This window comes from Rhipicephalus sanguineus, chromosome 8 (genome assembly GCF_013339695.2).
Source record: "Rhipicephalus sanguineus isolate Rsan-2018 chromosome 8, BIME_Rsan_1.4, whole genome shotgun sequence".
Classification (NCBI taxonomy): domain Eukaryota; kingdom Metazoa; phylum Arthropoda; class Arachnida; order Ixodida; family Ixodidae; genus Rhipicephalus; species Rhipicephalus sanguineus.
In genome coordinates, this window is record NC_051183.1 from 57,074,347 (window position 1) to 57,100,579 (window position 26,233).

Sequence of the window (26,233 nt, forward strand, 5' to 3'; positions counted from 1 at the left end):
AGTTTTCATCGTGCTCAACTAAACTTAATTACAATTGGCTATGATTCACATGGCTTAACTAGGCACAGCTATGCTGAGTGCGCCGGCATAATGATTGTGTTTTGTCTACATCGCGAGTAGTACAAAGCGTGGGCATAACTCTGCTGTAAAAGAATATTAATATTAATTACGCTGCAGAGCCCCTAAATGCCAATTAGCAAACATTCCAAATGTATTCAGCCTCTTCCTATATGCTTTCATTTGATGCATTACTATGTCGTCGACGTATTAATTTATTGACGCTATTGACCCGCACTTGGCAACTGCCTACAACGATCACTAATAAACTATAATCGTCATCTTTAGCATATCTTTTATTTGATACCTTTAATTGCTAGCTTCCATAGATTTTCCCCAAATTATCCCTGATTACTAATTATCGATAACTATCACTAAAGATAATTGCATGTTACTATCTATCTCGGATGGTAATTTCATACATTGAATACCCTATATATATGATGTACATATCCTTCTATACTGAAAGATTTCTATTATAACCTTAAAATTGGTGAATTCATTACAAGTGATTACTTATATGGTCAGGGTGCAAATGTGCGTAATGTTGCTGAGTAAATCTCACTCAGTGTGACTTTTTGGGGGTCATTGTCAACTCTGTTAATTTCCATAGTAATTAAGCTAAAAGACCCCTAATCACTAATTAGCAATCTAAGATTCTTATATCTTTTATCCTCTTCGTCTCCACTTTCATGTGATACATTACAACGCAATCCTCCGATTAGTTGATTCTTATTTACCCCTTTTCTATTTACCTCAAAGTGTAAGTATTAATAATGACAGAGTACAATTACCATATCTCTTATACCTTTGATTATTAATTAGCTATAACAGTATCTACTGCTGGTTACTTGCATGCGACAGCCATCTAATATAATGGCGTGCATTGCAATACTATATCTAAATATATATGTAATATACATGTCCTTCTATACTAACCGCTTTCACCAATAGGTTTTAAGTAAATTGTTAAATTCATTAGTGCCCTTGATTACTTACACCCAGTTGAGCAAAATTCGCATCCGTATCAATATATCTTGTCAATTCTTACTTTGAATTACGAGGAGCTATTCTCATTTTTGACCATCTGCTCTAATTAACCTAAGACTTCTGATTACTAATTAACAACTTAAGACCTCCACAGTATTCATACCCTCCATATCTTTAGCAGCTTCAAGAAAAACAAGCTTATATAAAAACACTGACATTTTCACCTGTTTTAGGGCAACCGTAAACACTATGATGCGTATGCACCCCTATAAGGTGGTTTCGCTGCAATGCACCTTAGACAAAAGTTCCCGTCGAACCTCAGAAACTTCGCCGACGTCCGCCAAGCTTCACAGGTACGAATATTGAATCATCGAGATTGGGTCCCTTGAGTGATTTATGCAGGTGAGGGCGCATTGTTCTTATATAAATTTTTTAATTATCTCCTATGGAGTTTCACATAGCACATAAAAGTGGCTCTCGAACCCAGGAAGTTAATGGGAATAAAGCAAAACTTCTCGCACTGTGGCATAATGACTCCCATATTATATGGACGAAGTGATTTAAGCGTCTATTGAAGCGTTACACTACAATAAATGTTTAAAGGTCGGTTCCCATTGAGTGAAGCTGCCACTTAGCAGCCCACACAACAGATGGCGCTAGTTGTCGATGTTTCGAATTCCTGGACATGGAATGACTTACGTGGCACGCTCATGGGGCGCTGGCGGCAGTTTCGCTAGCTTGATCTACCCCGAAATTGGTATTGCGCGACGTGACTGTATGACGAACATAAAAACTCGAGTTAACATGAAAATCATGACACGCATGTCATGTACAGCATGACTTACGTGCCACGCTCATGGAGCGCTGGCGGCAGTTTCGCTAGCTTGGTATACACCAAAATTGGTATCTTGTGACGTGACTGTGTAATGAACATAAATAACACGAGTTAACATGAAAATCATGACACGCATGTCATGTACAGCATGACTTCTGTGCCACGCTCATGGAGCGCTGGCATCCGTTTCGCTAGGTTGATCTACCCCGAAATTGGTATCTTGTGACGTGACTGTGTAACGAACATAAATAACACGAGTTAACATGAAAATCATGACACGCATGTCATGTACAGCATGACTTACGTGCCACGCTCATGGGGCGCTGGCGGCGGTTTCGCTAGCTTGATCTACCCCGAAATTGGCATTGCGTGACGTGACTGTGTAACCAACACAAATGACACGAGTTAACATGAAAATCGTGACACGCATGTCATGTACAGCATGACTTACGTGCCACGCTCATGGGGCGCTGGCGGCGGTTTCGCTAGATTTATATGCACCAAAATTGGTATCTTGTGACGTCACTGTGTGGCGAACATAAAAACACGAGTTACCATGAAAATCATGACACGCACGTCACGTACAGCATGACTTACGTGCCACGCTCATAGGGCGCTGGCGGCCGTTTCTCTAGCTTGATCTACCCCGGAATTAGTTTTGCGCGATGTGACTGTGCGACGAACATAAAAACACGAGTTAACATGAAAATCATGGCACGCATGTCATGTACAGCATGACTTACGTGCCACGCTCATGGGGTGCTGGCGGCCGTTTCGCTAGCTTGATATACACCAAAATCGGTATCTTGCGGCGTGACCGTGTGAGGAACATAAATAACACGAGTTAACATGAAAGTCATGACACGTATGTCATGTACAGCATGACTTGCGTGCCACGCTCATGGGGCGCTGGCGGCCGTTTCTCTAGCTTCATCGACCCCGAAGTTGGTATTGCGCGACGTTACTCTGTGACGAACATAAATAATAGGAGTTAACATGAAAACCATGACACGCATTTTCCTCATTGACATACAAGAGGATGTATGCAGCTCTTTGCTGTCTGCTTCGCATTACATTGATTCCCACAATGTGTGGGATCTGCCGGTTTTTCTTTTGGAAGTTCGCCTGCCTGCTTCCAAGGTGTCTCCAGACGATAAGAAAGAAGCATCGTGTCTAGACGGGTCTCCGTGTCATATATGAAAGCGGGAAAAGCACGCGGGAAGAAAGAAGGGCCTTTTTAGATCGTTCGAGGTCCTCGTTTGAAGTGCGAAGCAGCTGCAACCTAATCTTAACCGTGAACGCGTGGGAGGGTTTTCCCATTGTTCACAGGCTCCTTATCATCCATCCTGTGGTTTTTAAATGCGAATGCGTTACTTAGTCGGGGCATGTCAGGCGTCTGTCGGTGTCCGCGCGCCGGCAGGTGTTATCTCTCCGCTCTCACTCCCTCTCCCATAGCAACAGCTGCGGGCGCGCGCGCTCATCCTCGCCACTAGAAACCGGAGCAGGTGGTGCGGGCGGAGTAGCGGAGAGTGAGTGGAGAGGAAGAGCGTGCTCTGGCGTGTGAGGGCGCTCGCAACGCGGGAGCTCGGCGGAGCTTCCGCGTATGTGGAGAGAGTGTAAGAGAGGGTAGGTGCAGTGCTTCGCCGCTCCTTCTCAATTTACGCCATTAAAATTACTACGCCGTGTACTCTCGGCGCAAGAAATGTATTCGCATTTCCTCACGATTCCATTCGGGGAGGTCGGGACATTTTACACTTGATTTCTAGTTTTCTTTAATATAAAAAATACAGAGCTCTATGCTGTGTACCTCACTGCAAAGAATGGTATGCCGTTTCCGTGCAATTAGCACCGTGCAGTGATGTTTTCCAGTGCGACGGCAGCACCAACGCGCACAGACTAGCGGAGAAAGAAAAAGCAATGTTGAGATGGGTCTGGAAAAAATGGAATGCGATGCGCGCGTCACCTATCCGCCCCCCTCTCCCCAGCCCTCCCTCCCGCAGGGTAAGTGGGCGGACTGTGGCTGGGCTAGAGGGGGCCCGAGTGCGCGCATCTGTCTTCTGCACGCCCCTAACGGCCATTGTCAACGAACTTGGGACGGGCCACTGCGAACGACGCAGGTACTTCGGGTCAGTGAACGTTGCCTTTGGTTGAAGGGCTTTTAACCGCCCGGAGTTCGAAATTTACTTGTGGAGTTCCAGTTGTGCATCGAACGCGTTCGTCGGCTCATCTTGCCACGTATCCGAATGCCCTTCCTCAGCGTCCGAGGTGAAAACCCAAGAAATGCGCGCATCTGCTAGCTGAGGAGCACGCGAGCGCGTGCGTATGTTGGTGCTTTAACGGTCTAGAGCTTCGTTTTTAGTCAACGGAGGCGAGACCATTCCGGGATGTAGGTATACAGCTTCGCCGTAGAGGACGAAGAACTCAATGTCGAAAACGACTCACCGCTGTCCGAACAGGGACAAGGGAACTAAACGTCCCTGAGCAGCGGTCAAAGATGGCCACGCCCATCTTGGGCCCTCCGCTAGAATGATATAATCCTTTCACGTTCAAGACATCTGCGTCGCAGCGGTGTATTAACCTTACCCCTGAGCATCCGGCTAGTCAACAATACCTATTCGAAGTAGCACGGCTCTGCGTGGGAGTGCGGAGCCTGTTAATCAGCGTGTCGCCGCGTCGCGAAATGACAATCCATGCCGCTACGCCTCTGTTCGCACGGCATTTCTGACGGCCATGCGCTGCGGAGCCAGTCAAAGGGCCGCTATGGGCGTAGCGAGGACAACCAGGCCAAATCAGCCATGTTCACACGGAAGTGCCTTTTTGACTATGGAAATGAATTATACAAAAATATCCAGGGGCCGAATTCGCAAATCTTTTCTTTCATAAGTACGTTTTTCCATTGGTCAGCAGGCTTCGCTAATGATATGTCCATCATCGTGATTGCCTGAAATATTCTCTTGCGAAAAATTTTAGCGTAAGACGTTTTGTGAATACGGGCCCCCGATAATTTCCTGTGCAGGTGGTTGTTTTGTTGTGCGGCACTTGACAGTACGTAAACATTTCCGGGGTGGCAGGGCAGCAGCCGTTCAGCCCCTCCCCCCCCCCCTGGCTCCGGCACTGTCGCGGACGATAACAAAATTGGTGACAGCAATGAGCTTACGTGCAGCTTTGCAGGGTCTTGAAATTCCTCATAATATCGAACAATATGTTGCGCGCAGTGCCGTCACAGCCTATTCCTTGAAGCACAAAAACGTGGCAGTTTTGCCACATGGTCGCAGGAATAAATGCTATTGCAACAAATTGAACCGTTATACGACGTAAGGCTAGCAGCTTAATTCTTTATGAAGGAACCTAGCGTTACACGCATTATGCCGGCTTGAGGAAACACGATCGCTGCAGCTAGCGAAGTGACCTTGTCGACAACACTTCATCGCGAATCGAACGACGATATGAGCGCGTAAAAAGGTGTAAGCCCTCTGCCGTTGCACCTAAAGATGAGTCATGGTTTATGGGTAACGAAAAAGGGCCACTATGGGACGCCAGTAACCGCAGCAAAAGGAACAGTAAAAATAATCAGGGAAGCTTGCCTGATAACGCCCTCTTCTCGGATGAAAATTCTCGGCGGCGGCGCTGTTATTGGTCGACGCTCACGCGATAAGCTTCGAATCGTGTTCGTCACGTGCTTCGATTTTAAAAACAAACACGCCTGCTGCTTGCGAATATTTGGGATAAAAGGGACATCTTTCTGCAGAGCATCAGTGCAGATGGTGCCGACAAACGCTGTGGCGCTCTCCAAGCAACCAGCCTTGCAGGCTACGTCAAGTTAATGAACGAACCGTCGTATCCCATAGTATCATGAACAGTGACATAGACGCGCTGCGCGCCATCCACCAGAAGTTGTCAGCGGAGCGCCTACGAAGCTTTACCACTACCGGCATCTTTCTTTATATGCGCGTCGAAGAAGAAAAGCAAATGATGATCGCCAACATAATCAAGGCTCTCGTGTTCGTCAGCCCGCTCCCAAGGAGACTCGTGCAAGCGGCCAGAATTTACATTTGGCTCACTTTCGAGAACGTTCTTCGTCCGTGGGAGGTGTACTATGCCGACCCGTCCAAGGTGGCGCCCGTCTACTTCAACCTGCACCGGCGCATCGCACGAGCGGTCACAATCCAAACAGTTCCAAAGATATTTCGGCTGTTTGTGGCTTCGAACTGTCGCTGCGCATGTACCATGTACGGAGACTTCGTCTCTGGTGCCCATCAGCACAGCGTTCTGTGTTTGTGCGTCTGGGATGGGCTGCCTTACGTAGCCATATGGGCAGCAGAGTCGGTGAATCGTGAGCGTCTTCGTTTGGCGCTTCCCTGGGCTCTTCAGGGACATCCCGATGAATTGAAGATCGGGTCATACGAGGGTCAGGAGAGCGCTCGAGCAGCCGCCTTGACGCACTATTCCACACTATACAGCAGGCCTCCGATTACGCCCCAACCCTTGGTAGGATCTGGGAGCACTTCGTTGTGACGCACAAGACCCAGAATGGAGCCGGACTTGCGCCATTTGCAGGTAAGCTTTACGTGAATTCCTGAAGCTGAGACCTGAATTGCAATCGTCACCTACGCAAGTCACATTTGAGTTTGAGTAGGTTGTTCAAAAAGATTGTTTGATTGCATTTCATTGGTTAAGAATGTGCAAGTTGGCGCCCGTATGGGACCACACCTGGTCATGTCGAATCCTTCGTAGCTAGAGCTGTACTTCGAAGCCTCAATGGCATACGCTAGGGATCCCTGCAGTTGGCCATTCATCCAAAGATTAAACGTCTATCTACGCCTTACGTTGGAAATATTTGGCCTGACTTTGCTGCAGAAGAAGGAAAGCCTGGGCTAGTTGTTCATACTTCATTTTTGATCAACCTAAGGTGCTAAAAGGATGAGGACGATGTTCAATGAAGGCGACGACGTGAGCGTTGACTCGCAACAAAAGTTTATTGATAGCAACGACACGAATAAGTAAAAAGCCAACCACGTCTCAACGAGTGAATGCGCGTGGGCAGCAGATGTAGATCAGGTGTTGTTTGCATGTTGCCATTATCAAGCAGGCGTGCATTTGTTGGACAAACTGGGCGATGCGCGAATATTAGATTGAGTGTGCATCTGTCTTCTGTGAGGGCTACCGGCGGTTTCCACTTGCCATTCTTGTGAACCGATGGTGAGAGAAACAGATTGCTTTTTCTGGGTCAAACATCCGAACACGAGGAAGAAATTAAGGCTATGGTCATTAACAGTGAAGGGGTTAGGTGGATAATGCATCTGTCAGTTGCCATTTAGCAAAAAGAAGTTTTTAAATTAGGCTTGTCTTCTTGATTAGCGTGGGAAAAAGTCTCTGAACTTTTTTACTTGTCAGTTTTTAATTATTTGTTCGTTGTTTCTGGGCGCACGTGCATGCTTCACGTATTCTGGCTAGATTACATCACTACCACGGTTCTCTGCACACGCGTGCTCGCTCCGTCGAGACGTGGTCGGCCTTCGTTATTCGTGTCGTTTCTTTTAATAAACTTCAGTTGTATGTCAGCGCACGTGTCGTCACCTTCATTCGACATTGTCCTCCTTCCTTTCGCGCTGTGAGCTGCTCAAAAATGTACTGAATTTGTTGCTTCAAATATTTTATAACAGGAATCGATCTTCAGATCCTGTCGAGAATGTTTTTCAGCTTCAGCATTTTGTGTTAGAATATTTACGTGGTATGCGTTGTAGTACGCATTTGGGCGCATTTCTTCCGCTGTATCGAACATATACAGCTGTGAAGTGTTTTTTGCCGATCTAGAAGATTATCACCTCGTACTGCGCGGACCCAGCGTGATATGACTGTCGATGCCATAAGGTTACAGATCCCGCAGGCTGTGTACTCATGCACAAACAGCCTTTTTGTAGATGCGAAGTATCTTATGGCGGAGTTCAATCCGGTGTTGGTGGTGGTGTGCGGCGTGACCACCCTTACTGCGCGTGCGCATACCCTTTCCCCCCCCCTCTCCACTTTCCCTCTCCCCTCCCTCTTTCCACTCTTCCTCTAAAACGCGGGCTAGACATGCCGAAATTCTCTCCTGCGCAACGTCGCGATGAGCACCAGCGCATGCTCGTACCCTCTCCCTCTTTCTCCTCTTCTACGCCGCCCCCCTCTCGCACGCTTGCCGACTGCGTTCCCCGCTCGCCCTGTGAGAATTAACGGCCAGGCTAGAGGGAAGACAAGACGCGCGTAGCGTTCCTCTTCGCGTTCCACGAAGCGAGGTCGGTAGCATGCCTAAAGAACGCCAACGGAACACGATCGTGCGAGTGCTGTGGCTTGGGCGTCGCGTCGCCTCATGGTCCCCTTTAGCGGGGAATGGTGTAATTTTTGTATTCCTGTGTTCTGTGGTAGTCTCTGCCGCTTGGTAGGAGGCGGTGTTTTCCGTGGTTCACCGGTACGAACGGAATCGCAATAACATTGCCTCCGTGATTGAGAGGCGTGCGGAGACCATATGAAAACTGAAAATCCAAGCACGATCTGGGACAAGGAGACGTGAGGGAGCGATACCAGTGCTTGCCCTTGTCTCAGTTCACGCTTGAAATTGCAATCATGGAAATTTACGAACTATCTCGTCTCTCCGTCTTTCTTCATACCACAGCGGTTGCTACAATTCCGCAACAGGAAGGAGGCCTGCGCCGTGGAACCGTGACAAACACAGACTGAAATGAGAACAAGTTTAATATAACTAAACTGCATTCTTCCTTTTTTTTTCGTTTTCGCCAGTGTGCTGTATAACGGCATGATTTCCTTGTGGGCACTTATTGCAGGGGCAGAATGATTTTTGGAAGCCTCGTTTGCACTGATGGATGCACGAAAGGAAGTACGCAAACCAGCAGACAGTGAGGCTTGGCTGATGCTAATGCATGCTCCAAGCCCCGCGTGAAAAGAACAGCTCGCGTTGTCTGTGTGCGGGAACTCGAAGGGATTTGAGCATTTTCGCCAAGGAGCATGTCATCATGCCGTCACTTCAATTTCGGAATCTGACGTCACAATGTGTTTTGCTTGACACAGGTTGTTCGCCCAATCGACCAAATGGCGACGGCGTCAACGAGCGGTGATACTCATGACCTATCGGCTTTTATAAAACGTACAAGTTTATCTTGGACCAGTGCCTGGAATCTGACCAGAAGCAGGTGGACCGTGCTTGGCCTGGCTTCGTGGCGACTATTCTGTTCCGCAGGCAAGCGCGCGCCGAAGAGCTTTCGAAATTGGTGCTGCAATCGGTCTGCCGTCGCTTACTTTCTCCGACAAACAGACGGAATCTGTGCGCTAAGCTCATGAACAAACTTATTTTTGAGTGAACATATTTACTGTTTATCCCCTTGACAAATCTTCTTGGTTGATTGACCGCGCTTTTCTTTATGTGACCATGTGCAATGAAAGTACTTTTTTGCTGTTATTATGCACCTTCGCGACATTATTTTGACGAAATGCACGCAATGAGCATTGCGAAATATTTTAATCTGTGAAAACAAGTGCCTTTCTGAAAAAACAGTATTGTAATTCTATGCAATAAAGGTGCTGGTCAAAATAAGGTACGTTTGGACCGCAAGTGAGCAAGTTGCAGATATGTTGTCTTTACTTTGAAAGACTGCTGTTTGGTTAAGCTCTTCAACAGCGTCATTGTTCCACTCGGCTGCCACTGCTTTAAAAAGGCAATTAGTCAGTGAGTTCACCGATACGAACCCTGTACAGCTTATAGTGGCTTCGACGTTCTAGTACTACGATTGCAATCAAATGGCCCATCAGCTCTATGGTATGGTAGAAGCGTCAGTCTAACATGACATTAGTGTGTAATGCCGTCACACAAAGCTGCACGATCATAACAGGCTTAAGTATGATCATGATGTCTGCGCATGTTCTCCACAATTTTATTAGCGGGATTGTTGCAGTGGACTGTAATCTATTCGGCACTGCCGTTCGAGTCCACTTCAATCTATAATAAGGGAAAAACGAGTAGTCAATGTGTCGCACTTTACTGAAGCCAGTGTTTAAAAGTATGACGACGCGACGGAATTCATGTTGCTCACTATTGCATGGACTAAGTCGTACTGTGTTTTGTGTTCTGCTTAGGTAATATTAAGTAATGAAGTTCTAAAGATATGAAGCTGGAAAAAAAGTTCTAGGAAGATTGTAGACCGGTTTGCGAAGGCCCGATTAAGCAGTGTCTAACTTCGTATCTACTGATTGCGACGTTTCGGCGGCGAGGGTCTAAGGCTTCAAAAGGACAACAGTGAGGAAAGGTATCGCACTGACATTGCGCCGAGTGAAAGTCGAGATAACTTGTTCATTTTTGGCAACACTGGAACCAATTGATATACTCGTGAGTGATGGCGCCGCATCAGGCCAGCTACATCTCTTACAAAAATAGATTTAGACAGTATAGACTGTCTAAACCCACTTTTGAACATTAAATAGATTGTGTAAATATATTTTTGTAAGCGACGGAAACGGACGCTACTTGTGAACAAGGAAACCCTGGGGGACTGCCGTAAGTGTAGCACAGTGTTACTTCAACCACGTGTCATAGAAGGCGGGCTAGAACAGGGGTGGCCACGGTGTAGAATGGAGGTGCCCCGCCTCTTTTTCGGTCGTAAGATTTGATGCACTCATTGCTAGAAATTGAGTGAGGAGATCAAAGAATGCTTCCGCCCCATATCGCGGGTGTATGTAAACGAGTGTGCACGTGAAAGGACGCGCTACCCGGAATGACGCCGCCGCGGGATCCAATGTGATCTTGCCTTTCTGCTTTTATTTATTTATTTATTTATTTATTAGTATACCCTCAAGACCCAGAGGGTGTTACAGAGGGGGGTGGGTACAACATGAACGTGGCAAAAATAATAACAGCGAAGGAAATACAACAAATATCAATAGTTAAAAAGAGAAAAAACAAAAAACAAAAAAAAACGAAAAACAATAGTGTGCAGTTACACCATAACGTGTCTCGACACTGCGGACTTGAACAGCCCTTGGTCCTTAGTGGCAGCATTGGAGGGGGGAAGGCGGTTCCAGTCCCTGCTCGTTTACGGAAGAAAAGATTGCAAAAAATCGGTTTTCTTTTGAAAGTTTACCTCCCTGGTTGCAAGGTGTCTCCAGATGATAAGGAACAGGCATCCCAAGTAGCGGGAAACGCCGAGCCTCCTACCAGCGTGAGACGAATCCTAACTACGGTGGTCCGTCGTTTATAATTCGATCGTCCTGGAGAGATCCCGGCTGCTATGCATGCATGAACGTATAGTGAAATGAAGGTAGTTTTAAAAGGTAAAGGAAAACCAATATAGCTATAACAATGAAACAAAAATCAAAAACCCACCTTCTACAGCTGCGATTCGAACCCGGGCCCTCTGAGTTGGAAGCGGGCATTCTACCACTGCACCACTTTGTTAGAGTGGCGCCATACTCTTAAACGATGACACACTGCAGGCTAGCTATCGCAGCGCCACAAAAGGCTTGACCCTGTTTACGCTTCAGTTTATAAAGCTCGTTCCAAGCATCCCCTGTTCTAGTACATTCTAGAAGAATGCTACGAGGCGAGATTACCGTATAATAGTCACCCTTTCACACCGCAAGAAAGCGATGGTAGGGTCAAAGAAAGTAAGCGAGGTGAACAAGATCAGACGCGCAGATGGCTACCCAGTACATACGAAGGCGAAATGAATTAAAAGAAGGTGAGGAACGTGCGAGAGAAGGAGGTGAGCAATCGGCAGGATACATTCTGCGCAGCCCTGAAAAAGACCATCTACGAGTTACCTTTAAAATGCTGCTGAATCTTGCCGCCTGCAGCGGAGATCACATTGACTACTGCGTCACCTTTCGAAGTGTATTTGCGAAAAAAAGTCAAATGCGTTCAGGTTGCACGTATTTGCCCACGTAACTTTAAGAAACAAGAAGACAGGAGAGTGTGGCGGGGAACGAACGGGTGTTAAGGACATCTTAGTAGAAATCAAGAAGAAACGGGCATGGGCAGGGCGTATAGCCAGAAGGAAAGGTAACCGCTGGTCATCAGAGGAGCCATGTCACCCAAATTTCAATCATAATCTGCGTTGTGTGTGTTATTTCATGTGCATTCACAAAGAAGCTGGCGAAATTTAACGTAATTGGTCGAGCATTTAAATTATAACTGAACATTTCTGTCAACACGCGACTGCCCTGAGAGTTGGGTAACACTGGCACACTCAGCAGCCGTGACGTAAGAAGCAGCCAGCTGTGCGAGCGCCTGCATGCCGGCGAACGACATCGTCACGTGGTCTGGTGCGCGTGAAATCGTGATATTTTATCGAAAAAGTGAAATTGAACCATTTGCATCAGCTGAAACTTTGGTAGCAGACGACTGCGCCACGCATTACGTCACACGTGCCATGGAAAAACGGCGGTCGCCGGCGGTGGGCGGCGTGCATAGCCGGCAACTTCAAGGGCTTGTTTTGCACTGAAATATTATTTTACGGCCCACCTTTCATATCTGTACAGGCATAATAAACCTTCTAATTGTAGTTTTCGGTGAAAACCACGAATTGTTGGGTGACGGCGTCATGGATTCCAACTGTAACAGACTTGATTCCAAGAGAAGACAAACGTGCGACTAGAGAGATAAACTTTGGCCGGCAGATGAGGTTAACAAGTTGGCGAGTATAACATGGCAGCAGCAAGCAGAGGACTGGCTTGATTGGCGGAACATGGGAGGGGCCTTTGCCCTGCAGTGAGCACAGTCAGGCTGATCACGAGGATGATGTCGCGATGATGATTTGCCGACGTGCATAGATGGTTTGCCTTGTCCCGCTTAGGACGCTATCTTACGTCGTAAGTGACCGGTTTTTCAAGTCACCGAGCCGTGTAAAGCCAGAAAAAGGTAGTTTAGGCGGATCCGTGTCCTTTACCGCTGTTCGCGTGCTGGTTGAACCGCCATGCTTGCAGCTCCCGCAGTGGATTAGAGCTAGATAACTATTTCAGGAAACTCCGGGACGCGAAGGTTGCGACGCGGTCCGATATCAAGGAAGCGGCGCACCGTTGGCCTAAGCTTTTACGCGATCAGGCGTTTATGGCAGAATCCCGAATATCCTCTCGGATTCTCCCTCTTTGCTTGTACAGCGAAGGTGTTTAATTCCAGCCTATTCGATCTCAGGGGGGGTAAGCTGTGCGGCCTGCGTCGGTATCGGACTTGACAGGGACGTGACGCGACACGTTTGAGGAATGTAGACGAGCACGGTTGATTGCGAAAGACTGTGGCGGCGGCGCTGCCTGGGTGTAGTTGCGCGCTGTGTGAAGTCAATGCCTCTCTTGAAAATAGAGGAGGCGCTGGTGAAGTCGAATACTCTCAGAAACGAGATGTCGAGACGGCGCAACGCGCTCATGCCAGAGGAACCAGCGTAGAAGCGTCGAGAGCAGCGAGGCAACTTACAGGTCCGTTAAAATGCGGAGAATGCAGCGAAAAACGCCGAGTCCGACGAAGGATGTCACCTTCGGCGGACAAATGAACAAAGAGGAGTCTGCAGCAGAAAGGCGGTTACAGCTGAACCGGTAATATGTCACTATACGTCCACCTCGAATAGGATGGTATGGCATCACAACATAGAGGTCAATATGTGGTTACAGGTTGCACGTGACAACACAATTCGGCGCACACTCTTGGCACCAGTCAATGGAGAGAATGGAGTTGCACTACGATGGCGTTAGAAAACTGCCTGAGGCATTTCAGAGCTACCGAAAGGTCAAGAGACGGCACTTGCCGCAACATTATAAACTGTTCAATACTTTCATCTATGGTTAACCTTAAACAGAGAATACTTATTGGCCAAAAATGTGTTTCCTGCACATGCGTGTTGTAGGCGAGGTATACCTTTGCCTGACAATAAGTAATTATCGTTCAAAGCAAGAAATTTCACAGATGCGAATGATGTTCTTGGATTGATACCGAGGCGGCCTCACTAATATCACCAAAACAACTATCTTATGATAAGTAGGGTTGCTGGCTGAACCATGTGGCGCATAATAGGAATAATCTCTTTCTTGCCAATGCTTATGTTCTTGACGTTATCACCAGCCTGTTGAACCAGGGAAATCACGTTCACAATGCATCAAAATGTAATAAATAATTGGTGGAGTTTAAAGTTGGAAGCCGCGATACGATTATGAGAGACGCCGTAGTGGAGAGCTCCGGAATACATGACCACCTGGGGCTCCTTCACGCGCGCCTGAATGTAAGTAAACAGGTCTCATGTATTTTCGCCTCCATCTAAAATACGGTCGCCGCGGCCGGGATTCAATCCCTCGACGTCCGGGTCAGCAGTCGAGCACCGTATTCACTAGATTACGATGGCTGCACAATGCACTGGCTGGTAGGTATGAAACAAATTCGGAATTACAAGCCTAAGAAGCGTACTTTTAGACGCAATTTAGGAAGGTATCGTCACCAGGACTCCTAATTTATTTGGCTGCATCACTTGGTTTCACCCAACGTAAAGGTATTCAACAGCTCTTGTGTTTTGTCCAGTGAGAATACGGTCACTACGGCCAGGATGAAACCCGCCACGTCAACATCGCAAACGAGTCGACAAAAGATCGACTATTCATCCTTGATTTCAAAAGAGGGGGCGTGTCAAAATGAGCGTGGAAGCACAGACATCCAAGAAAAGCAGCGAATGCATGCCAGCTCCTGTAAGAGGTGACCCTTTATCTACCATTGATAAGCAACGGGCGTTTTGTAAAGTTACCCTCACTCGAGCTCGAATTCGTCTTTCAACAAATAGCAGGTGTACTGATTGCGTTCAAGATAAACTTCGAATGAGCGATGAAATACTGCGTCTATAAACGCTGGGCTGCATTTAAAACATCGCTCTGAGGCGAGCGACAGTAGAAGCCTAGTACCCTGACAGTTTTCCTTAATGCCATGACGACTAGAGACGTGGACGCACTGCTTGCAGCCCTCTGGGGATTACACCATACGAAACTACAATACTTGATCGCTCCGACATTGCTAGACAACTGTAGCATTACCGGAGGGAGCTCGAAGGGACGGATGCTAGACCAATTGCGCGCGAATCTGGAAGGAATAAGCCCGTTGTCCTACCGGCTTCAATACATGGGCAGGCTTTATTGTTGGCTTGCAGCGTCACAAGACGTCCTGTCCCCGTGGGAGCTGTACCGTGTCAACCCGCTCAGTGTCACTATGATCTACTTCGCACTACACAGGCTCATAGCGAGAGCTCTCGCCATTCCAGGCTGTCCTATAACTTTTGTGCCACTAGAAGATCCAGGTCGCCGCTACGCGTGCATCCTTGTCCCGGACATGGTTCCCACCCCTAAGCACAGTGTCATCTGTGTCTGCCTCTGGAATAGACTAAACTGCTTGGCACTATGGGTAGCCGAGTCGGTAGGTCGGGAATATCTTCGTGGAGCACTTGCTTCAGCGCTCTGCGGAAATCCGGATAAGTTACGTATTGGTTCTTACGAGAACCTCAAGATCGCCTGTGCGGCAGCCCACTACAATGCCGACAGGCTCCGTCCTAAAATATCTAAGCTTCCCTTCTTCTGGCGTCGAGCAGTCCGAACTCTTGGAGGGTCCAGACATACGCCATTCTCAGGTAAGGTTCACATTTGTGCCTTTTACATGGACATGACACAGGGCAGTGCCCTGTTAACAGGAATTTTATAAACTGTCACTCGCACTCGTCTAGGCAGGTCAACTGGCAACTGTGGTTGCAATTTTGTTTCTTCAGGCGCCATGCCCCAAGGACAGGTGTGATGCAATATTCTAACACCTGATTTGTAAGTGGAGAGTAGATGTAGAAACCCTTTCAGCTGGGGTCGGTGACCTATCTATGTTAGGCACACACGCTGTTTTTCTTTTCCTCATTTGCTTTTCAACCAACAAATGCACGCTGAATTTAATCTGCCGCGTACGCTAGGAAGACCGGTTAATTAATCGGTTTATATTTACCCTCGGTGGTGGTCTCGAGATTAAGGTGCTTGGATACTGACCCGAACGTCGCGGGATCGAATCTCGGCCGAGGTGGCTGGGATTACACTATACACCGCAGCGCACAGAGCCCTACGGTGCCCCTCATAATCATATCGTGGTTTTTGGGACGTGGAACCCCAACAATTATATATTCTGTTGCATGATAGGACAGACAGATAACAATATTCCGTGATGGTATATTTATCCAATGACAAGACGTAGCCTTAGCAGCGACTGCTCCACTTGGAATCTATCTGCGCATGTGCGCCTATTTCTTCTGGTTTTGGAGGTAATTATTCTCGTATGGCGATGAAACAGCATGAGTTCGATGGCCCTGATATGTTAACTATTCAGGAGACTGTCAGGTCGTGCACAATTTCAGTGCCAAATAACTTGTGGTAACTGCAACGCATTCTTTCGTTTTTGTCTGTACGCGTAATGACCACCAAATTTTGGCTTGGGCACGTAGTACATGTCTCAAACCATCTTTGCACACCCCCTCGTGCGCAAGCTGATATTTAGTTGAAAGTGCACAAACTAATAATTTGCTGGTGCACATGAGCGCTGAAATATCACAGCAGGAAAATAAACGCCTCGTGTGGTTTTCTCTGTACAGGACCTTAAAGAGATTTAGACACTTTCGCCAGGAAGCACGTCATCACGACGTCAGTTCGTTCAGAATATGACCTCATATTTTGTTTTGTGCTTCTCTTGCCAGAGGATCTTCCCCCCCCCCCCCCCAGCACTCAAATGGCGGGGCTGTCACCTAGCTGCAATATTCGGGACGTGCGAACATTGGTCGAAACCACCAGTGCAACTTAAAGCAATCCCTGCCTACGAAGCAGAAGAGGATGACCATTGCCTTGTTTCCTTGCGACTAGGATGTTCAACCAAGCACGCAATCAGCCTTTCAGATCAAGCCTTGCAGTTTGCCTGCACTGGCTCACTTTCTTTGACAAACAGAATGGGTGCGCAAAAATAATGGAGCAATTTAGTGGTAACGGCTGCAAATATCGTCTGCATGAAATTTTAGTCCCCTAATGACTGCTCTTGGATGATTTGGCGCACTTCAGTTCCAGTTACCTGATGTATACACAGAAATAATATTTCTTTCTATTATGAATTTGCCGCACTTCATTTTACCAGGTTCACGCGTAAGGTGTCTTTCAAGTTGTGTCAGTTAGTGGAGACAATGCCTTTTTGGAATGTGTATTGCTGTTTTGTGCAATAAACGTACTGACCGGTATACACTACAGCGTTTGAATCTTAAGTGAGCAAACGTTGGTGGCTTTGTCTTCACTTTAAAAGCCTGTTGTAGCTAAATTCTTGAACAAAGTCCTTGTTTCACTCAGTTGGAACTGCTTTAGACAAAAAATAATGAGTTGATAAACATTACATTAGCGATATCAAATTTGTACACTTATGGAAGCTCCAGTGTTCAAGAACAACGACGACAGCCACGAAATGGAAATATAATAATTGCAGGGCTTTAACGTCCCAAAACCACGATTTGATTATGAGAGACGCCGCAGAGGAGGGCAAGAAATTTCGCCTGTCTGGTGTGCTTTAACGTGCACCTAAATATAAGTACAAGGGCCTGAATCATTTTCGCCTCCTTCAAAAACGCAGTCCACGAGGGAAGCGATGCGGGCTTGTCGGTAGCACATCTTAAGTAAGTTGCCTTGTAGCGCACGTAAAAGACAGGACAAAAGATATATGCATAGCACACATAGACACACGGAGTAAATGAGGTAAATGTCAATGTGTGGTAAATGTCTACAGAGGTAAATGATTAAAAAAAAAACCTTGTGGTAGCTGTAGTAGTTAACAGTAAAAGCTTAATCAGAGTGCTCCCCGCGCTCCGATTACGCTTTACCGTAATCAGAGAACGAGGTCTGATAGCCAGAAGAGCGTCGTATATTGGACGCAGAACTTGGTCGACAACCCACGGCATGTTAAAATGTGATTGAACACCCCGGTCGGACGAGAGGGAAACGCAAAGCGCGTCGTGGCGCCCCGGTAGTCCGGCCCCAATTTTTCTCGGGGCGAGCGCGTGAGCGGGGAACGCGGTGTTACAGCCAGGTGAGGCAGGCGCGCGTCGCCGAGCTATTCTTGGTTTGGATTAGCGTGATGCTATGAGCGAGGCCGGCGCTTTTACGACGCTTGGGCTAAGATCGCCACCTGGCGGTGTGTTAAGGCATTGACAAAATTGAACTTCTATTGAAAACGCGCCAAATGGGACGGACGTGTGACGCGTTGCAGGTGCTAATCGCGGAGGCCACAGTAATGACGAATTACCTTACCGCTCCCAGAGGGCAACATCACACCGCCGACCGGGAAAGTGGTAGAGATAAAATGCACGTTTGTAAAGCCTCTTGCGTCTGTGACCGTGGCGCAGTGGATGGCGTGCCGGGAATCTGTTTTGCGGACCGAGCGGTCGTGGGTTCCATGGCCATTGACGGAACTTTTTTCTTTGCCGTCTGATCATGTAAACTTTTCTGATGTCATTTCCGTGACGGAAATACGTCACTGAAGTCTTGGTGGACCCCGGCATCACGTAAAAAAACGTCACCCGCATCTTCCCACGGGGGGAACTCGAGTAAATGCGTCGCAGAGTGGTGGGAGTATCGCGTGAATGTTGCGTAATTGGGTATGGTTTAGGAATGCTTAATTGTTACACGATGCGCACACCAAGTACGACTTGAACGGCTCCAGCGTGCACGAAGTTCCGGGTCCGCAGCTCGCTTGAAACGCTTGCGTTCAGCGTCGTATGCTCGTCTCTTCGCAGCCTTGTCTTCTGCGTTGCTTGCTGTTGTTGACGCCGACGACGGTGAGGGTGGGGTAACGTTGCCTTCAACGAGTGGTGGGACGCTGATTAAAGGTACTGTTGCTTCCATCGCATCTACTCGAGTCAAGCAAAGCGCCAAGTCAAGAGAAAGCCAAGTAAAGACGCCCTTGACTGAATTCCGAACGCGCGCTCCACCGCTTATATACACGCCGCCCGCGTTCGAGGGAGGAGGGAGGAGGAGAGGGAGGGAGAGGAGAGACTTAGTGCCGGCACGAGACGAGCCGAGCATGCGCAGTGGGGGTGTGGACGGCGCCGCCGACGCCGCAGCTGCGACGAAGAAACGCTCCGCATTTAAAAGTGTCCCTTCGTCCAACCAGCGCCCTCTAGAATATTTTCAGGCCTGCTCACTACTCCGGGCATGGTCTCTGACGTCAGTCATTTTTGACCCTCGTCTCCTGCCGAGTAGACGTGCGCATGCATGCTCACGCCGTTCGAGAGAGCAGGATTGCTAAGCCTGACGAAGCCTGCTGTGGTATACTGGTGTTTCTTTGGACGTCTGCTTGAAGACCGTAGTCTGCGTTTGTGAAGTGCTGCGTGGTGATGTGATGTGCTTCGTTCACGGAATGTTGTACACCTGCAAGCTCTCCCAATGGAGCAGTGCTGTGGGCCCAAGTGTCACCGATATTGGCGATGTACCGAAGGTTCCAGTGGTTTCATTCTCCCAAGGCGACCAAAAAGAGAAATGAGAGCGTGCCGTTCATCGGGATGACATCGATATGCATTCTCTCCGTGATTCAAACGTATGTGTAGTCTATGCTACTTGCTTTTCAGATGTTTTAAAGGCACCACTTCTAACACGTTCAGTTATTTCGATAAAATAATGACGTGTGCACTTCTGACTTGTTAGCGTAAGCCTTGACATAAGGCACATTTAGCTGAGCGTGGCAGACGCTCACCCCCGCGATGATGTAGCGTCTCTAGAGAGTGCATACATTTCCCGTTTTTGACGAGCGCGTCTTGCCGAGACGCGGTGAGCTTCTCTGCAAAACGACGGCGAAACGAATTAGACGCACCTTCATGCTCCAATCAAGCGACTTCACAAGCGGTGCGAGAGATGCGTTTTACGTTCCGCTGCTCGCACCCCGAACTCATAAAAATGGAGCAATAAACGCACGTGGCAGTATATTCTCAGAACAGGCGTTTTTTTTTCCTTCGGGGTCGGTAAACATTTCGCTATTCGCGCGTAGCACCGCGGGCTTCTTTTGACTGAGAAAAGCTAAGGACTGTCGGTGCGTGGCGTCGTGCATCTGTTTTGTACATACCATTTCTTACCGGTGCTCCGACCACTTTTTGCGGTATTATAATTATGCGCCAGTCACGCCAACACCTCCGCCTAATTTGTTTCCTTGAAATGTGTACTGCTGCAAGTCAGCCGAATTGGGATGCCTGTAGACACCTCATAGATTTTGTTGTTTTGTAACTGAGCAAATAAGGAGCACAGTGGAGCAGAAAACCTGTGTTAAACCGCTTTCTTAAATGGTTTTCAGGTGTGTGAGCTCGATTTCAAGCCAGAACACTTCAGGACGACTACCAAGTACACCGATCCAAGAACCGGCAGGACAGAAGTAGCTCCCATGGGCGCTACTCGGCTGACTCTGGACCCCTGGACGCAGTGCCGACAATTTTTCTCAGTTTATTAAATGAATAGGAACAGTTTCTGCGAATCTTATGGACGGTGTGACGTGTGTGCGTGTGTAAATAAAGAATGAAGTATGAATCAAAGTTACCTTATTTATTTCGTCACTTTTCGGGGCCATCAACCTTCGCATTTATAAATCGGTCACATTTTCGATAGCGCACAATCTTTTCTTATTTTTAGGTGGAATATTAAGTCGCTTACAGACCAATCAGCAAAGACTCTAAAGGGTAACACATTCCTTAAGCCAGCGCCAATCCCGACGCAAAAGGCAAAATAAAGCTGTTACGCATGTAAAACTAGCCGCGAACGCTTTATCATTTCATAGGAGACGTTAGTGGCAATGGCTTCACTGTCTCCCGCGCGTTCGCTCGCTCGGTCAAGACGCATGACGTCACGGCGGCAGTGAGAAGGCCTGAATTTTTTTTCTAGGTGGCATTGGTCCAACGCACGTCTTCCCCTCCCAAGCCTCGCAGGTCAACCCACTTTCTCGTGCCTGTGCGCGAGAGGCATGCGTTGCGCTGTTACAAGGAGCGCGAGCAGACACGAGGCATTGCAGACGCTAACATAGCGGCTTGATGCAAACCGCGTTCGCTTTCTTTCATCCTAATTCGCTCTATCGGTTACGCCTACGACGGCAACGACGCTCAACGCAGGAACGGGCGCCTAAGAGGTGCGCTCTAAAAAGATTAGGAAGGAGCATGCAACCTCTTATGCGGTTTTCTGCTATTTCAATGCAAGGGCATGAATTCGCTCATTTTGCGACCCCGATGTCATCAGGATGGCGTGACACAAAAGCAACGCATATAATACGTCATCTTCGTGACTACCAATGAAAATTAGAAAACGAAATGGTCGAAAGCGGAGCGTTAGCGTATAATTCACTAGATGGTGTCCCATTCCCCGGCAACGCCAACGGCACAGCGATTGACTGCGGAGCGAGCTGCTGCAAGGCAATGTGCTGGCAGATGCGAGTTTACCATATAATCAGCGTTTCACGCTGCCAGAAAGGGATGGTAGAGAGAAAAACAAAGATACGAGAAACTGAGGTGAACCACATTAGATACCCATGCAGTTGGCTGCGCTGTACGTAGTGAGGCAAAGGGAATCGGAAGAATGTGAGGAGCGTGCGAAGGCAGCGAGCAATCAAATGGATACAATATAGCCAGCCCTGATAAACGCCATCTACGAAGGATCTTTATAAAAGCTCCTGAAGCTAGCCGCGTGATAACATAGAGTACCACGTCGTCTTCCCAAGTTTCTGTGCGATCAAAGTCAAATGCGTTTAGGCAACACATATTTACCCACGTGCACAGTTCATTTAGATTGACCAGCTTAAGACGGAATGTTACGTCCTAAGTGACCGGTTTTTCAAGTCACCGAGCCGTGTAATGACAAAGATGGTAGTTTAGGCGAATCCACGCCTTCTCACTGTCTTGCAACGCTGGGTGAACCATCTTGCTTGCGCAGTGATTAGATAACTACTGAAGGATACTCTTTGGTGCGAGGGATCTGATTCGCTCCGATATCAAAGATGCGGCGCACAGCTCGCTCAAGGTTTTACGCGTATCAGGCGTTTATGAAAGAATCTCCGACATCATCTTGGATTCTCGTTCCTTGCTTTTACAGCGAAGGTGCTAACTGCAGCCTATGCGTTCCCAGAGGACTAAACGGTGCGGCCCGCGTCCGTATCGGCCTTGGCAGGTACGCGACGCGTTTGAGGAATCGAGACGAGCAGGGGAGGATGAGAAGTATTGTGGTGGTGGCGCGTGCCGAGCTGTAGTTTGGTGGCGCTGGTGTTGTGTGAAGTAGAACACTCCTAGAAACGAGACGGCGCAACGCGCTCACGCCAGAGGAACCAGCGTAGAAACGTCGAAAGCAGCGACGGCAATTGCTGGTCCGCTGAAAAGCGGAGAATGCCGCAAAAGACGCTGAGTCCGAGGAAGAATGTTGCCTTTTGCAGACGCGAACGCCGGACGTAGGTGTCTGCCGCAGAAACGCTGCCAAAGCTGATCCGGTAATCTGTCGCCATACGACCGCCTCGAAAAGGATTGGCATGGAATCACACCATAGAAACCAATATGTGTTTGCATGTTGCACGTCAGAACACGCTTCGGCGCTCACTGTAGGCACATAACCAGAGGCTCTAAAGAAGGGAATCGCACCGCGGTGGCGTTAGAAAACTGCCTGAGACATTTCAGGGCTACGAACAGGCCATAAGACGGCACGTGCTACAGCATTCTAAACTAGTGCAATGCTTTCATCTATGGTTATTCTTAAACAGGAAATACTTATCGGCCGAAAATGTGTTTCCCGCACATGCGTGTTGTAGGCGTGTATTTTGCAGGGCAGTAAGTATTTGTCCTTCAAAGCAAGAAATTTCACAGATGTGAACGACGTTCATAGATTGATACAGAGGAGGTCACATTATTAAGGCCCAGAAAACTACGTCATGATTAGTAGGGTCTTTGGATTTGTCAGGTGGCGCATCATGAGAATGGGTTGTTTTTCAGTGCTTAAATTCATCTTGACGCAATCACCACCCTGTTAAACCAGGCGAAACGCGGTCACAATAAATAACTGAACATGTATGAACGACATTCTGAATTGATAGCTTAACAAGCGCAAATTTAGACGCCATTATGAAAGATGTCGTCGCCAGGACTTCGAATCTATTTGGCCGCATTAATTAGTTCTACCCAACGTACACATATTCAACAAGTCATGCGTTTTATCCAATAGGAATACAGTCACTACGGCCAGGATGAAACCCGCAACGCCGACCTCGCTAATCAGACGGCTGTGACGACAAAAAGACGATTGTTCATCCTTCATTTGAAAAAAAGAAGGCCTGTCAAAATGACGGTGAAAACATAATTATAACCAAAAAGCACCGAATGCACGAGAGCACCTCTAAGAGGTGATGGTTTATCTGCCATTGATAAGCCACCGGTGTTTCCTTAAGCACAACTCACTCGAGCACGAATTTCGGTACATCCCTCGTTGAACTAAAAACACGCGTAGTGATTACGAATGCGCGCTAAGATAAGCTTCGAATGAGCAATGAAATACGGCGCCTATAATCGTTGCGCTGAATTTGCAACATCGCTCAGAGGAAAACTACAGTGCATGCCGAGTAACGTGACAGTTTTCCTTTAAGCCATGACGACTAGAGACGTGGATGCATTGGTTGCACTCCTGTGGGAGTTACACCATGCGAAACTACGGTACTTGACCACCACGGCATTACCAGGCAACTTTAGCATTATCGCAGGGAGTACGAAGGGACAGGTCATACGGAAAGTGCGCGACACTCTGGAAGGAATGAGCCCGCTGTCGTACCGACTTCATTGTGTGGCTAGGCTTTACTGCTGGCTTGCTGTGCTAGAGAACTGCTTGTCTCCTTGGGAGCTGTACCGTGTCAACCCGCTGAATGTGAGTTTGATGTACTTCAGCCTGCATAGACGCATAGCGAGAGTGCTAGGCATGCAAGGTTATCCGCAAGCGTACGTGCCAATAGACGCCCGAGGTCGCCGCTACGCCTGCATCATTGTCCCGGACGTGATTCCCACGACAGAGCACCGTGTCGTCTGTGTCTGCGTCTGGAATAGACTGAATTACGTGGCTATCTGGGCAGCCGAGTCGATGGACCGGCAATATCTTCGTTCGGCACTTGCTTCCGCGTTCTGCGGAAATCCGGACGAATTGCGGATTGGTTCGTACCAGACCGTCGAGGTCGCGTATACAGCAGCCTGCCACGATGACACGGACCGACGGGCCCCGTCCTAAAATCAGGAAGTCTCCCGTGCTATGGCGTTGAGCAGCACGAGCTCCTGGAGGATCCACACGTATGCCATTGTCAGGTAAGTTTCGCATCCACGCCTGTTAGATGTGCCCCGTTAAGAGAGGTATTATCAACGGCGAGACGTTGTTATCACGTGGCTAGACGCGCTCGTCTAGCCACGTGAATTGGCAAGTGTGACTGCACTTTTGTTTCATTAAGCGCAATACCTCAATGACAAGCGTCGTGCAATATTCTACCGCGTGCTTTGTCAGTCGAGTGCAGAGGTGGAAGCCGGATCAGCCAGGGGCGGTGACTATAGCTAAGCGCACACGCCGTCAGTCCTTTCCTCCTTCACTTTTCAAGCAGCCTATGCCCATTTATTTGAATCTACTGCGTGCGCTAATAAGAGGGGGTACTCTGTTTACGTTCACCTTCCATGGTGGTGTCGTGATTATGGTGCTAGACTACTGAGCCGAGGGTCGCGGGATTGAATACCGGCTGAGGCGGCCACATTTCCATTGAGGCGATATGTTACATGCTGTCGTACTTCGATTTAGGTGCGCGTGGAAAATACCAGGTGGTCTTCACCTTATCGTGGCTTTGAGACGTAAAACCCCAACATTTATATACTTTGTTGCATGACAGATCAGACCGATAACAAAAATGCATGTTGATATACATGGCCAGTAAATAAAGCGAAGCCTCCAATGGATGGCGCACTGCGCGCCTGCATCTACCGGCCTCGCAGCTTATCACAGTACGGCGTTCGAATTGCGTCAGAACGATGGACGTGCTCTGTAATTAAACATGCTAGATGCCCTGCAGTCATGAACGATTCAGATGCAAACAAGAGACGGATAAATACCACGCCTTCGTTCGTTTCTGTTCGTGTACTTAAGCATATTTACGGCACATTTTAACCCTGGGCCCTTAGTGCAAGGCGCCAACAATCTTCCCACGCCACTTTAGTTCTAGTGAAAGCACAAAAAATGTACGCAAGCTAATATTTAGGGAGTATTAGCTTGTGCATATGGATGCTGAGAGGTCACAGTGAAAAAAAAAGACTCCTCGTGCAGTTTTTGTGTGCAGGGCCTTAAAGGGGTCATGAAGCACTCCTGGGGCTGATTGAAAAAACACATCCTGCGGAAATCTGACACGGCTATGAACTGCTCTGCCAAATATTACAGTCGTGCGCGCCGCGTAATGGCCACAAGCGGAGCGCGAAGTTGCTGTTTCCCCAGGCACCCTCTTTTCAAACAGAGGCCGGTTCTCACTCTCGTCGGTGGGCGGGGCGTCGGTCCGCTGTACGTCGCAAGAGACATAGCATGCTTATTGGCCGATAGCCGACGTAAATCGAGAGCGGCGTTCGGATCAGATGCGCTTCTTGCCGCGCGGTGCCGACACTTGCCGGCGCCGCACTCCTCAGTACACGGTAGCCGCACTCGCGCAAGCGAATCACAGCGGGAGAGCGATCGCGTTTCATGACGCGCGCTGGCGTAACTTCTTTCCCCCATGCCATCCCTCCCTGTCTAGCTTCCAGTGCGATATAGTCGGCACGAGAAAAGAGAGAAAGCGCTGGGAGCATGCGCCAAACCCCCGTAACTCCGCTGATTCTTGAAGGATTCGAGAAATTTTTGCGGCAATCGATTCGGGAGACAGTACACTCCGATACTGAGGCCATTAGATCATTACTTGGAAAAGTGGTTCATGACCCCTTTAAAGGGATCGAAACGCTTCCGCCAGGATGTCTGTCATCATGCTTTCTTTGTTTTCTGTTTTTCTTGACAGATGCTGTTTCCGCCGGGCACCAAGATGGCGATGGTGTCAGCGACCTGCAATACCGTTAACTTGATTAGTTCGCCTTGCAGCAGTGCCGCTCTTGCAGCCACAAGAGGATTGCCTTTGCCTTGCTTTTTCGTAACTAGCATGCTCAACGTGGCAAGTCTTGAAGCTTTCTTAAGTGGCCCTCCAGGTTGCTTCCACTCGCCCATTTTTTTTTCACGAGCACACAGAATGCATGCGTCAAGGCATTAAGGAAATTTACTGACGACCACGTATACCGTCTGCATCAA

At 48.2% G+C, this 26,233-nt stretch overlaps 1 long non-coding RNA gene across 1 annotated transcript in view; it reads left to right on the plus strand.

The window, feature by feature from the left end:
- LOC119401968 (uncharacterized) overlaps positions 1–26,155 on the plus strand; it is a 56,231-nt gene extending 30,076 nt beyond the window's left edge. Inside the window, exons 2-3 of the long non-coding RNA XR_005185584.2 lie at positions 23,871–24,240; positions 25,950–26,155. This is a non-coding gene — a long non-coding RNA (uncharacterized LOC119401968). The remainder of the gene's footprint in view (positions 1–23,870; positions 24,241–25,949) is intronic.
- The last annotated feature ends 78 nt before the right edge of the window (positions 26,156–26,233 follow it).